Below are 13,931 nucleotides of genomic sequence, written 5' to 3' on the forward strand. Positions count from 1 at the left end.
ATATATGTATTTATATCTGCCCTACAAGCCCCAAACACATTGTAACTCTGTACCTTTTAACATATACATACATACACAATTTCCACAACTGAAATTGAGTATTTATATACACACATATGCAAACCTGTTTCTGGGTTTGCATATGTGTGTATTCACATTGGTTTCTATAATTTTAACTGTTGTTTTCTTTAGTAAGATTAGGAACATTTATATGTGCAGTACATTTTAGTAAAGAAATAATATTTGTTAAGTGTCATAGAATTTCATAGACTGTCTTGCATAAAATGTTTATAAATATCTGCTTTATTGAATTCAAGTTGCTCTTTGTATTAGTACACAGATCAACCATAAAAAAATACCATAGAGTAGTAGCTTAAACAACAGATGTTTATTTTCTCTTGGTTTAGAGACTGGAAAGTCCAATATAAAGGTTCTTACAAATTTCTGTTATGGTGAGTTCTCTCATCCACGAGTTCTCATATGGTGTACACACACTCACTCTCACAGAGCTTCCTCCTTACAGTCCTATGATATCTGCCTCCCACTCTTGTGACCTCATTAACTTTAATTTTCCTGTAAAGGCTTTATTTTCTTGTACAGTCTCACTGAGAGTTAAATCATTCACATATGCATTTTGAGGGACAGTCCATAGAACTTCTCTTTAGAGAACTTTCATGTCTCTATTATTTCTTAGTTTACTTATAAAAATAATATTTATAATATTTGGCTTGTCTAAATTAATGATTTGCTGAGATCAATATTCTAAGTACATAAAATAATGATGCCTATTTTTATTGGGATATGTTTATATGAATTTTATATATTCATATTTAGAATTATGAATATTTATACTTGATATTTTTATGATTGGCATGTTTTTATTCCTAGAGTAACTTGCTTTAATCTTCAAGAGATGGAAATTTGCTCTCATAAACATATAATTCTTATAGCATTTTTTGAAAATATGGATACTGATAAACTTGAAAAGTCTTTCTTTTTGATTTTATAAACATTCTGTTTAAATTGACACAATTTTCCAGTCCATCATATGGGAAATCTCTACCACATTTATAATTATCATTCTTTTTAAAGAATATGTGCAAGTTATGACTGGTAATGTCATTTCCAGATAGTTTTATTAAGTTTGACCAATCCAATCTGTGCTCAATATTTTAATATTAGAGTCTAATACATTGTGTAGAAAAATCAGTTTTATTTCATTCCTTTAAATTTCATAGTACATTCTTCAAAATGCTCCTTGTACTTTAAACGGTTCATCATGAACTGCTAAATTTCCTCTCCATTGTAAACACTTTAGTTGATAACACTTTCTTTTGTGGCACAAATTCTACATCCTTCTCCATTCTCACCACCCATAACTTTTAGCCTTTAAATATTTACTAAATTTGTTGACCTAAACTATATACATATTGGTATGATCTGGGTAGAGGAAATACAAATATCTTCTTAAATAATGCCCATAATATTATGTTTACTTTCAATGCAACTGAAACTAAGAAGTAAGCAGGAACATAGCAAAAGTATGCTACAGATGTAAAACTTTTTCAGTTACCCTAACTCCAAATTCAACAAAAAGTATGCATCATATTAATGTTCCTCCTAAAATTTTGGCAACAGAGAGTTGTTTATTATAAAGCTGGATGAATCACCTGAAATCAAATTTATATATCTAAATATTTTATGTAGTTAAAGAAGGTACCAAATATTTTTAAGAGTTATAGCAGGTGTAAATATCTGTATATATATAAAAAAAACTGAATTTGTTGTCCACAGAGGTCTTGATTCTCGGGGATGAATTTTAAATTCAGTTAGGAGAAAGGAATCACATATCTTAGATATTTATTAACTCATGGACAGTAATTGCTAAGGTTTTAATTCCATAAAGTGGTATATTCTCTAACTCATTGTAGTCAATCATTCCTGGGATTCATTTTTTTTTGGAAATGTGACAAATGGAACACATGATTTCTAGTAGCTTTAGAGATTTAATCATTGTAAAAAAGCACTATCTCAGAAGATGTATATAGATAGATATAAATACAGATATAAATCATTTGTATTTATGTATAAGTGTGTTAGAGACACAAGAGACAGAGAAAGACAAATTAGGATTAATAAGGCAAATGTGAATATATATTTTCATGCATGAACACAAACAAAATCAAGGACTGGCAAATAGTTACATGTAAACATTATATATCATATATATATATATATATATATATATATATATATATATATATATATATGTATATACTTTCTTTCTTATTGCAGTGGGATAAAGCCAAATCAACTGGAGCCCTGTGACCATGTTACTATAGACAACATTTGGTTCAACATCACTAATACAGAAAGTACTTGTATTTATAAAAAAAATCCTTTATTTCCTGTCTGATATTATTTACTTAGGAAATTTTTAAAAGTTTGCCTCACCTTTAACTCCTTGAATAACCTTATTAAGAGAAGTGTCCAATGAAAGAATTTCAATTTTTAAAATCTTGGCAAGTTGAACCTAGATCCATTTTAATACAGTGCATGAAAATGCCCTTTGTCTCATCCTTGACACACACACATGTACCCTCCTCCCAAATACATGCATTTGTGTACATGCAAATGCACATGCAAAACTATTTGCCTAAATTTTTAGAGCATTGAGAGATATCTGTTTTTAGAAAGACCCACTAAGTTCAGCCTCTTCAAAGCAGCTCTTCCCAGCCACTCTTCTACAAGAACTCTTCCCTGTTCAGGAAAATTAATGATCACATATGCAAGTGAATATAAATGTTGCCCTGTCTGAATGGGTTACCTTTTTTACCTCATGTATTTTTTTCAGATAAGTTGTTTACATACCCATTGAATAGGTATATTTTCAAATTTGCCTAAGGCTTATTAAAATGTTTTGACATCTATTAATTGAAATTATCTTCTAAATTTGGGCCAATTTCCACAGGCTTATGTGTAAATAAGCATAAGAAAACATTAACAGTTGTTCATACATCTTAGGAGGGCTCAGTAGATACCAGATTTTTCTGCTTATATTGATAAGAAAAATACAGAATGGGAAAACACCACATTGTAAATTTTCAATATTCAATATTTGATATCTGATATAGATTTTATATTTTAGTCAAACATAGGTCAAAATGACTAATGCATATACTTTTAAATTTCCCAAGCACTTAACTATTCTAAATCCAGATCTTTTAAAGTGTGACTCAGTATGCTTAGTTCCTGCACATAACTGTGTATGATAGTCAAGCAAACTGGGTCTTAACCGTTTCATCTATATTTTACAAGTGAGGCCAAAAGCAGGGTGTATAACTCTGAGGAAGAAAAAGTGGTTTAAGGTTTTCAGGACTCAATAACCAAGAGAGCTAAGGGAAAAATATCACACAACTTTACATCAACTGCATTAAAAAATAATTTATGGGCTGGGACTGTAATTCAGTGGCAGAGTGCTTGTCTAGCATGTATGAGGCACTGGGTTGAATCCTTAGCACCATGTAAAGAATAAAAAAATAAAATAAAGATACGTTGCTCATCTACAACTAAAAAAATTTAAAAAAAATAAAAAATTTACAAGTGTAAGATGGATGCAATTCCTAGCATCATTTGTTATCCAAATACTAGGTTACTTTCGTTTTTTAAAAAATATATGCATTGATCTAAACAAATTATTTGTGAATTATGCAGCAATGCCTTGGTTAAAAGTTTCCCTCTAAGATAAAGGTTATAATTAAAAGGAAAGTAAATATGCACTCAATTTAACCTTCAAGAAGGGAAAGGAGACCATCTGGTTTATTTCAATGTGTTTACTATGCAAATATGACTATAGTGGTTTATATGTTCTATTGTTGGCACCACTTTTAAATCTGTTTTTATGGATCATTTCTTACAGGGTCTCCCTCAGGAAGACATATGAGGTGACAGAGGGATGTTTGTAATGATGCTTCAACAATAATTAGTGATAGTGGTAACATTTAGAAGACTTTTACAGTAACAAAAGAACTAAGGTTACCTTATTTCCCTTTATTTAATAGATTCATATTCAAAACAATAAAACACTGTAATCTAAATACATTTTAATATATTTAAAATAATTGAAGCTGTGCTGCAAGCTTGTAAATGCAATGTGCTCATAACCACGTTCATTTATAGAAATATGTTTAAAATTTAAGACTGCATTACATTTTTCATGACTTTTCTAGTGTTTTAAGTGCAGTAGTTAATCTTGAAACGAAATTCCTTGCTATGAAGTGGTAATACACTACAGAATTTTAAAGATACTAGAAAAGGATGGGGTTTCATTTTAGGAAGAAGTAAGATATTCATATGTATATGTAGCCAAATGTGTGAAAAATACAATCTGCTTTATAGTATCTTCTGTTATCTGAGACATATTCAAACGAAATGATTGCCGCAAGCATGTTAAAAAAGAAAAAAAAAAAAAGGTGCAAATCTTAAAAATATTGCCTGAGAAGCAAATTTCATGAGAAGGCAATGTGAGAGCTTCCTTTGGATTTTTGTCAGTGCAAAAATGAAATAGTCTTTTGTTTTTCAAAGTTTTCTAGCTTTTTACAACATAATGGTGTATAAATACAGTGATAGCAAAGAAAAAAAAATATGGCTTAGGATAATTTGCAAGAAATTAAGACTGTCAGAATACAGAGTTTCAATGTCATTTTGGGTGATTTCTGTCATTTTTCATCTATTCATTCTTTTTAATGTTTCTTAGTTATACAAAAATCTCATTTCAAGGCATTCAGCACCTTAATGATATATTTCATAAAATGAGATGAACTGAATATTAATATTAATATAAAAACAAAACTCTTTAACTGATATGCAATGTATTGTGTAGTTATCGTTTTATCTGATCAACAGACTCACTCTCCACTATGGTTTTTGAGAAATTTCTTCAGCCAGGAAAAGCACTGTCATTCCATACATGTGAATGTATTTGACCCAGGCTGGACTCTGACCACAAAATCTGGCCCCAATTGAGCATGTGGCAAGAAAGAAACTAGAGTTTTCCCCTAAATTTTATGTGACTGACCAGGAGAAATAGAAAATATCTCCTTCTGCCACTCCCCTCAATAGAGTTGCTTGACATATATATATATGGCTTTGAATACCCTAACTAATTATCACCCCCACTTATTATTCCATAATTTATATAATTAAATAAGTATCATTAAAACATGGATTAAATTAAATAATTCTAATCTTCTCATCATTTATAAGACTACTAGAGTTCTTGTTAATGGCATTTCAAAATTTGTTGTACAATAAGTTCTTCATGAATAAATAGTTGTTTCATCAACTTTCATTAAAATATAAAGATTTTAGGAAAAATTCCTGGGCTTATAAGAAAGAGTAGTCTTTTAAATATTTTCTACTTAAGGTCATATTAAATTTATGGTAATCATTTTTTCAAAGGAGACAAATTAAATTTTTTATTAAAAATTAGTAATTGAAAACAAAGTACTAGAAGTAGAGGTGCACTGTATGTAACAGAAATGAAAAAAAAACTGAATTTATATTTTATCTTGGCTGAAACTTTTTTTTAGTTTTATATCATATCCCTGGTTCTAAAATTGCATTCAATTCATTTTTATATAACTATCTTTCTTAATTGTTTTTATACCAAGTATATTTCATCATCTAACCAATAATATAAACATGAATTATAATAGTTATACTATTTCATTGTAATTGTGTTAATATGCTTGTTTATACATTCATATATTTTTCTGTTCCTCATCCCTTTTCCGTCTAAAATGAGATGTATTAATTCTAATAAACTTTATATCTGAGTATTTGAATTACATGGTGTCAAATAGAATGTGAATCACCTAAGAACAAAAATTCTCAAATGGGCTATTTTTTTTAAAGGAAAATCTTCTTGTGCATTTTTAATTGTCAGTTTCATGATATGGGTGGAGTGTGGCTGCCATTGTCAATGTTTTAAGGAGCAGGGTTAAATTGTCATGTTGGCATTCATATTCTTATTAATCTGCTCATTTGTCTAGGTTGGACGATATTTCCCAGTGTTATCCTTCTGATATATTTCTGGTTGGGATAGAGCAAAGGAAAAAAATCTTACTCTTGATTTGAAGGGCAAAAGTGAATTGCTAATGTTTCAGCTTTACATGATGGAGAAGATAGGATTATTCATTGCTTAATCAGTTTTCTTACTGCTGTGACTAAAAGACTTGACAAAATCAATTAGAGGAGTCAAATTTAGTTGGGGGCTTATGGTTTCAGAGGTCACAATCCACAGACAGCCAGCTCCAACCCTCCAGGCTTGAGGTGAGGCAGAACATCATGGCAGAAGAGCTTGGTAGAGGGAAAGCAACTCAACATGATGATCAGAAAACAGAGAACGATACCTTCACTAGATACAAAATGTATACACCAAAGTCACCCCAATCCCATGCACACCTCCTCAAGGCACAGCCTACTTGCCTTCTTAAACCACTTTGTTTTAACTCATTGATAAGGTTAAGACTTTTACAACTCAATCTTTTCTCCTCTAAACCTTCTTGCATTGTCTCATACGTGAACTTTTGGGGGATGCCTCATATCCAAACCATAACACACAAATCAGTGGCAAAAGACAGGGGTTGAACCTATGGCTGCTTTATTTTCTTGCTTGAAACTTAAAAAAAGTCTACATTAGGGCAATATATTTAACACTAGTATAAGGACTCAGTTTTGGAGGTGAATATACTTAGCTCTGTTAGGAAGGACCCAGCTCTGCAGTAAGGTCAGGGGCTACAAACAATGCATAAATTCCCATTGATCCCATCTCTGTTGGGGATTTCAAATTTTTCTTGTTCACATTCATCTTAAGTCCATTTTCCTTTCCTGACTTCCTCTCTGGAACAAGTTGACAATGATTAACTGTAAGAAAAAATCTCTATGGATACTGTTTAACCAGAAAGCATAGCCATCTTTGAAAATTATATATGATCAAAATTGTATGACAAATTCAAAAATCCATATGAGTAGATACACAAACTTAATTGAAAAAAATCCTCAAATCATCTTGATTGGCACAATGAATCATGTATAGAATACTACCACAGGAGGAAGAAATATAGGCATTTATATGTGTCTTAATATTTTATAGTTTATATTTCAAACCAAACCTATATGAGAGGCTGTATTAAAACAATTTTATTCATCAAGAACTTAAGGGACATTTCAAACTCTTTGTCACTTAAAAAGTTTTTCTTGATGAGTCTGTTTCTATATCTACAAAATTATCAGCATCATTACTATAATCTTAAAGAGTAAATTTCTCCTTATTTTAATAGATAATTGCTACACATTTCTGATGAAATAGAAAATTCAAGTCATGATATATTTGTTGTTAATGATTTTCATAAGCAAAACTATATGAATGAGTTAAGAATTTTGAGAGAAAGAGAAGTGTGATCCTTCTATCAATTTGTTTTTCATATAGCTATTTCTTTTCACTATGTCATTCCATCTGCCCCAATTATTTTTTGTTATGATGAAGTGTATTGTTTTATTCTTAACACAGGATTTCTTGAGCATGTGGTCAACTATTTATAAAATTCTCCCTGTTTCTGTTTCTTTTTCATTTGTCCCAAATGTTAAATTTTGTACAACATTAATATACAAGCAATAAATTTGGTTTTACTCTTGCTAAATAGTTATAATATTAATGGTATTTTAACTACCGATGTTTACATGGAGTTTAGCAACAAGAATAAATAAAACTGTGTATTTTGTACAACTTTGAGAAGCAACAATTTTTTTATAAATTGTAAATGTTATAAATATTTCATACAAAATATATTATAATTCCATAATTAAAAAATGAAAATTAGTAATAAATACAAATGATCACACTTTTTAAAATAGTAGACAGATTATAGAAATTCATTAAAAATGGGGTAATAGCTTAAAAATAGACACACACTAACATAACCAGTTAATCATTGACAAAGGGTTTAAAAACATACAAGGAAGAACGACATTCTTGTCAGTAAATAATGCTGTCATACTTGGACATACATATGTAAAAAGTAAATCTTGACAAGAATATACCCTTCAGACAAATATTTCCAAATGTATAATAGACCTAAATGTGAAACACAAACACATACACACACACACACAAAATAAAAACATACAACAACAACTAGAAGATAATAGAGGAGAAAACCAAGTGACCATGGCTATGGTGACATTTAAAATAAAACACTGAAGACATGCTCAATGAATAAGAACAAATGAGGAAAAAAAGAAAAACTGCCAAAAAACCTGCTGCTCTTCAAAAGACAATATTTAGAAAATGAGAAAAAGAAAACTACATTTGGATGAAATATTTTCAAAAGACAGATTTCATAAATGACTTTCTTCTATCAAAACTATATAAAGAACTCCCACAATTCAACAATAAGAAACAACTCTAATAAAAATGGAAAAAAAAAACCCTACAACAAACAATTCACCAAAAATGACAAGCAGATGGCCGTAAATACATGGAAAAATGTTGAACAGTCTATGTCACTAGGGAAACACAAATCGAAGCAACAATATAATACCACTATATATTTAGCAGAATATCCAAAATGCAAAAAAAAAAAAAAAACATCATCTACTGATGACAAGAATGTGGAGCAACAGGACTTTCATTCTTTATTGTTTAGAATGCAAAGTACTACAGTTCCTTTGAAAAACAGTTGGGCAGTTTATTACAAGGCTAAGCATATCCCAGCAGTTATGTCTTTTGAAATTTACCCAAATAAATTCAAGGGTTCTGTTTATGTCAAACCTTGACAAGGATATTTATAGAAGCTTAGTAATTCTAAAGGCAGAAGCAACCAAGATGTCCTTCAGTAGAAGAATGAACAAATAAACTGTGTTACATCCAGACAATGAAATATTCTTGAGTACTAAAAAGATATGATGCATAACATCATGAAATTCTGGAGGAAACTTAAATGTAAATTACTGAGAGAAGGAAGTCCATTTGAAAAGATTATATAGTATATAATTCCAAGTGTATGACCTTCTAGAAAAGGCGAAATAACAGAAACAGTAAAACTAAATAAATATTTGCCTGGGATTAGAAGGGAAATAAGCATGAATAAGCAGAGGAGTTTTAGGCTAGTGAATCTATTCTCTGTGCTACAATGATGGTTACATATCAATATGTGTTTATAAAAACTCATTGGATATACCACACCAAGAGTGAGTGCCAATGTTAAACTATAGACTGAAAGATAATGATGTAATGTGACAATAAACATAGGTTCAATAATAGTAACAAATGTATAACTTTTGGGAGGAATGTAGATTGTGAGAGATGTTTTGCAGGTGTGGATGCCAGAGGTATACAGGAATGCTGTACTGTCTGTTCAATTTTGCTATTCATCAGAAACTCCTCTAAAAATAGTTTTTAAAATGATGTTTCAATTAAAACTACATTTCTTAGCATGTAGCAGTATGCAAGAATCAGAATAGTCTACAATGACTATATGTACTTGGAGTTTGTGTATGTTATAAAACAGAATAAATCAGATAAGATAAAATGAAATCATGAATTCATGAGTGAATTTTTATTTTAAAATCACCAACCTATACTTTCACAGAGCATTTATATTAGGAATCACATGACTGAGGAAATATAAGAATAGAATCATACTTGTTCTAAAGTTTCTGTTACTAATGTTTAAGCTTATTGTATTATAGGAGAAATAAAAATGAAGACAAATAAATGAATAAATAAAACAAGTATGAGAGGATTATTTCTGTCTGCAGTAATAGAAACTGTGAATAACACTAGCTTAATTAAAATTTAGAAAATAAACTCTCTGCTTGAGGAACAGTTGAGTCTGGTTTTGTGATTCCCTAATGAGTGGTTGGTAGTGAAAGGGTCCCTAGTTCCTCTTCCAAGAGGTAGGCCTTTAAGCTATCCTTGGAAAATTAATCTATTCCTAAGAATTTCTCTCATGATTTTGAAATAGCTACCATAAATCTAAGGTTGATATCCTAGTTGGAGAGCTCCCCAAAAGCAGAGGAAGGACAGGGAGAATTACATGTCTCATAACTCCTACCATTTCTCAGAATGAACATTTCTCACATAGGATAGTGCAAAGACATTCCACATTACTTTTAATTCCAAAGTATTCATGTGATTATGCCTAGGTCAGTCCTTGAAAAAGAATAATAAATATGAAAATTGGCTTGGATTATTCCATGATTTTTTAAAATATAAATTTCACCAATTAATGTCTTTCACTTATCTATGATGTGCAATGAAGAATGACTGAACTGTCAACAAGAACTTCTCTATCCATTTAGCAAAATCTAGATACAAATAAGGCTCATAATTTTAGACAAGACATTTCATGTTCTATTTCATTGATGGGATATCAAACATGGAGAGTTATAAGGAGCATGTTATAGCAATTTTTTTTACAAGTATTCATTATAATTGAAAATAATGGACTGTTCTACTTATTGTGAGGATAGTGGGGTTTTTTTACCCATCAAATTGAACACTTCTAAGACTGTTTTCACTCCTATTAACAGATTTCATTGATTTTATTCATATAAAAGCAACAATATATGATATATATTTATAAAATACATTACAATATAGGAATATGTCACACAAATATGTAATTGCAATCACATAATCTGATTATAAATAAATTTTAAAGATATATATGTATGTATGTGTATATATATATATATATATATATATATATATATATATATATCAGAATAAAATACTAAAGGTTTTATTTTGTTTATTTAAAAAGATATGGATAGTCTGTTAGATTGTTGGCACAATTTAATTCTGAAGTTATTTCAGAATTTTGTTTATGATTTTTAAATCCTAATTTCCAGATGCCCGTTGCAGTTTTATCTGGAAAATCATACAGACAAGTGTAGGGACAACAAAACCTCTTTTCTGTTGTTGTTCTTTTGTTTAACTATCAAAATATATAAAATTCTTTTCTAAATGACTCTAAGAAATCACCTTATTGACTACTCTTACACATGTCCAAATATTAATACAATATAAAGAGTGTTAGTTTGCTATGTCTGCTATGGAAGCCTGAAGGAGGAATAAAATTGGAAATAATTGTTAGGACAAACTAACATGTTTTTTTTCTTTTTACATGTGCATACTCAATTTCTATTTTATCACACATTATTAAAACTTCACATAGATTTAAATATTCTATTATAAAACTTTATACTGTAGTCATCATATCCTACCATAGAGCTAAGTAACAACTATGGAACAATAATGAAAATCAACAGTTCATCAGGGCCAAAGAGGATGTATGTTACAAATATAAATATGGATGTAGAAAGATAAAGAATGGAAAGTAAAAACTGAAGGAGATGAAATAAATTTTCCATATGTTATTTAAATTATTATTTATTTTAAGAAAAAAAAATTATTGTTTCCACAGAGGTATGATCAATTTTCATTAGGGACCCGAATTCTAAAATTGTTCCATTCATTGTTTAACATTTCACTTTCATTTACTTTAGAGTTAGTGTATGGCATATATGTCAGATCTTCTCTACATTCTGAAAAATATTTTGCTTGTCTTATTTCTTTAAAATGCCACATGGTTAACTATCAATTATTTTGTTTGCATTGAAGCTATTTTTATGCAAAACAGTGGTGAGACATTTTCCTTTAAGTTTACCTATCCTTTAAAGATTCTCGCTCATTCAAGATATATCACAGTTTCCCTCCCTTCGGTAATATTTCAAATGTACTTTACCTTGGGTGTTCCAACTATTATCTCTATAAATAAAGGGAGGGACACTTTTATAACCAAGTCACATAGTTGTAGAAATTTTCATTAATGATGAATATGGGAAGAGTAGGATTTTGTGCAATATCTACATTTATTTCCAAGTTAATAACCAGGAGAGTCTATGGAATTCTATGTCTCTATTGTATTGTTTCTGTTTATTCTTTTAATCTATACTGGAAAATTTCTGGTTTGAGAGTAAATACTTGATTTTTGAAGAAAGTGCTTATTCAATCACTGTGAATCACAGATAATTCTCTGGGTAACTGAGAGAACTGTGTGTGCGTTTTGTGCCATTTCTGTTTGAGTAGATATGAAAAATCAGTATACTCATATTGATATGGTATTTGTGGTGGTATTTGTGGTGATGAGTGCTGTTGTTCATGTTGACACTTTGATCATTTATCATTGTGTGTGTGCATGAGCATTTGCTTTTGGGCTGCCCTTCTTTATTAAGTCTTTCAGCAGAAACTATCAGCCTCAAGTAAAATGAACCAAGTTTTTAAAAATAAAGGATGAGCCAGGCATGGTGGCCCATACCTGTGATCCCAGTGGCCCGGGAGACAGAAGAATCCCAAGTTCAAAGCCAGCTTCAGTAACTTAGGAGGCCCAGTCTCAATAAATAAATAGAGCTAGGGATGTGACTCAGTGGTTAATTGTCCCTAGGATCAATCCCTGGTGACAAAAACCAACAAACAACAACAAGAACAAAATAAAAGATGGCATTAAGTAAACATATGGTAGATTCCATGACCATGAACATGAGTTTATACAATTTGTATACATCATCACTCCAATTTAAATACACAGCAGATAAAAAATTTGCCAGTTGGGATAGTGAGAATTATTCTCTGAATTTCTATCCATTTAAAGATCTTATCCATAAAAACTGTACATGTTTGAGATGCAGAGCACAGTATTTTCATATGCACAATGAGTACTACACTTAAGCAAATAAACATATCCATGTATTCACAGTCACCTTTTTTTTCATGATAGCTGAAATTAGACTATTTAGCCAAGTCAATGACAATTACTGCCCGATACTAATTAAAAAATATATATATATATATGCATTTAATCTTCATTTTCTTTTTCCATAATGTACCTCATATTTCCTTGATATGTTCAAAAATCACAAACACATCATGATATAATTTAAGAAACCTAATAAGAAAACATTAAAAACAAACTAAAATACAAGCACTTATATCATGTTTTTAGTCTTCATCTTCCATAACTGTATAATTTCTCTTATGTTATTTAATTATCTATAATATATTCAGGCAGGTTATGTTATTCCACTAATAAATTTCAATTAACTCCTGTTAAAAAATCATTTTTAAGAATTCACTTCTAATTTTACATCCATAAAATAATTCTTAGATAGAAAAAATGTACAATTATATTCATCACATTCATATTGATGAAAGATATAAATAATTAATAGATTATAATTTAATTAAACATGATTTGTCTAGTTTTTGAGTGCATAGTAGTATCATATTCCTTTTAAATATATGTAGAAAATAATGGCCAAAAATTTAAGTATATAAGGTCTGATAGTACTTGTATAATTTTTTAAATACACATTAAAAATAAAGCAAATTCATGTGAACATGAGAGAGTACAAATTCAACATTAAAAAGTGTTCCTTAAATGAATGTGATTTTTGTCACTATAATTTCAAAGTTTTGTATAAATGCAACACATTTATAAAGTAAAAAATAGAATTTTATAACATCATTTAATGTGCATATGTGTGTGTGTGTGCGCACGCGTGTGCTCGTGTGTAGGTTTGTATGTGAAAGAGAAACTGAAGTACACTGTATTACTAGTGTGTAAATCTTTCCTAAGTGGCTTTTTAAAGCTAAGAAGAGATTTCATATTAACCACATTTTTTTAGGTCATCATAGACTTATCCCTGAAGATTTGTCTAATATTTAAAATCTGCATACAATTTCAAAATATTACTAAGGTATTTTATTTATTTACTTACAATATTTGACTCTACAATTTTGTTAGAAGAATATTTTAATAGTGGGATACACTATTCTATACATGTAGGAACTAGAACTCATGGAA

This window comes from Marmota flaviventris, chromosome 5 (assembly GCF_047511675.1).
Source record: "Marmota flaviventris isolate mMarFla1 chromosome 5, mMarFla1.hap1, whole genome shotgun sequence".
Classification (NCBI taxonomy): Eukaryota; Metazoa; Chordata; class Mammalia; order Rodentia; family Sciuridae; genus Marmota; species Marmota flaviventris.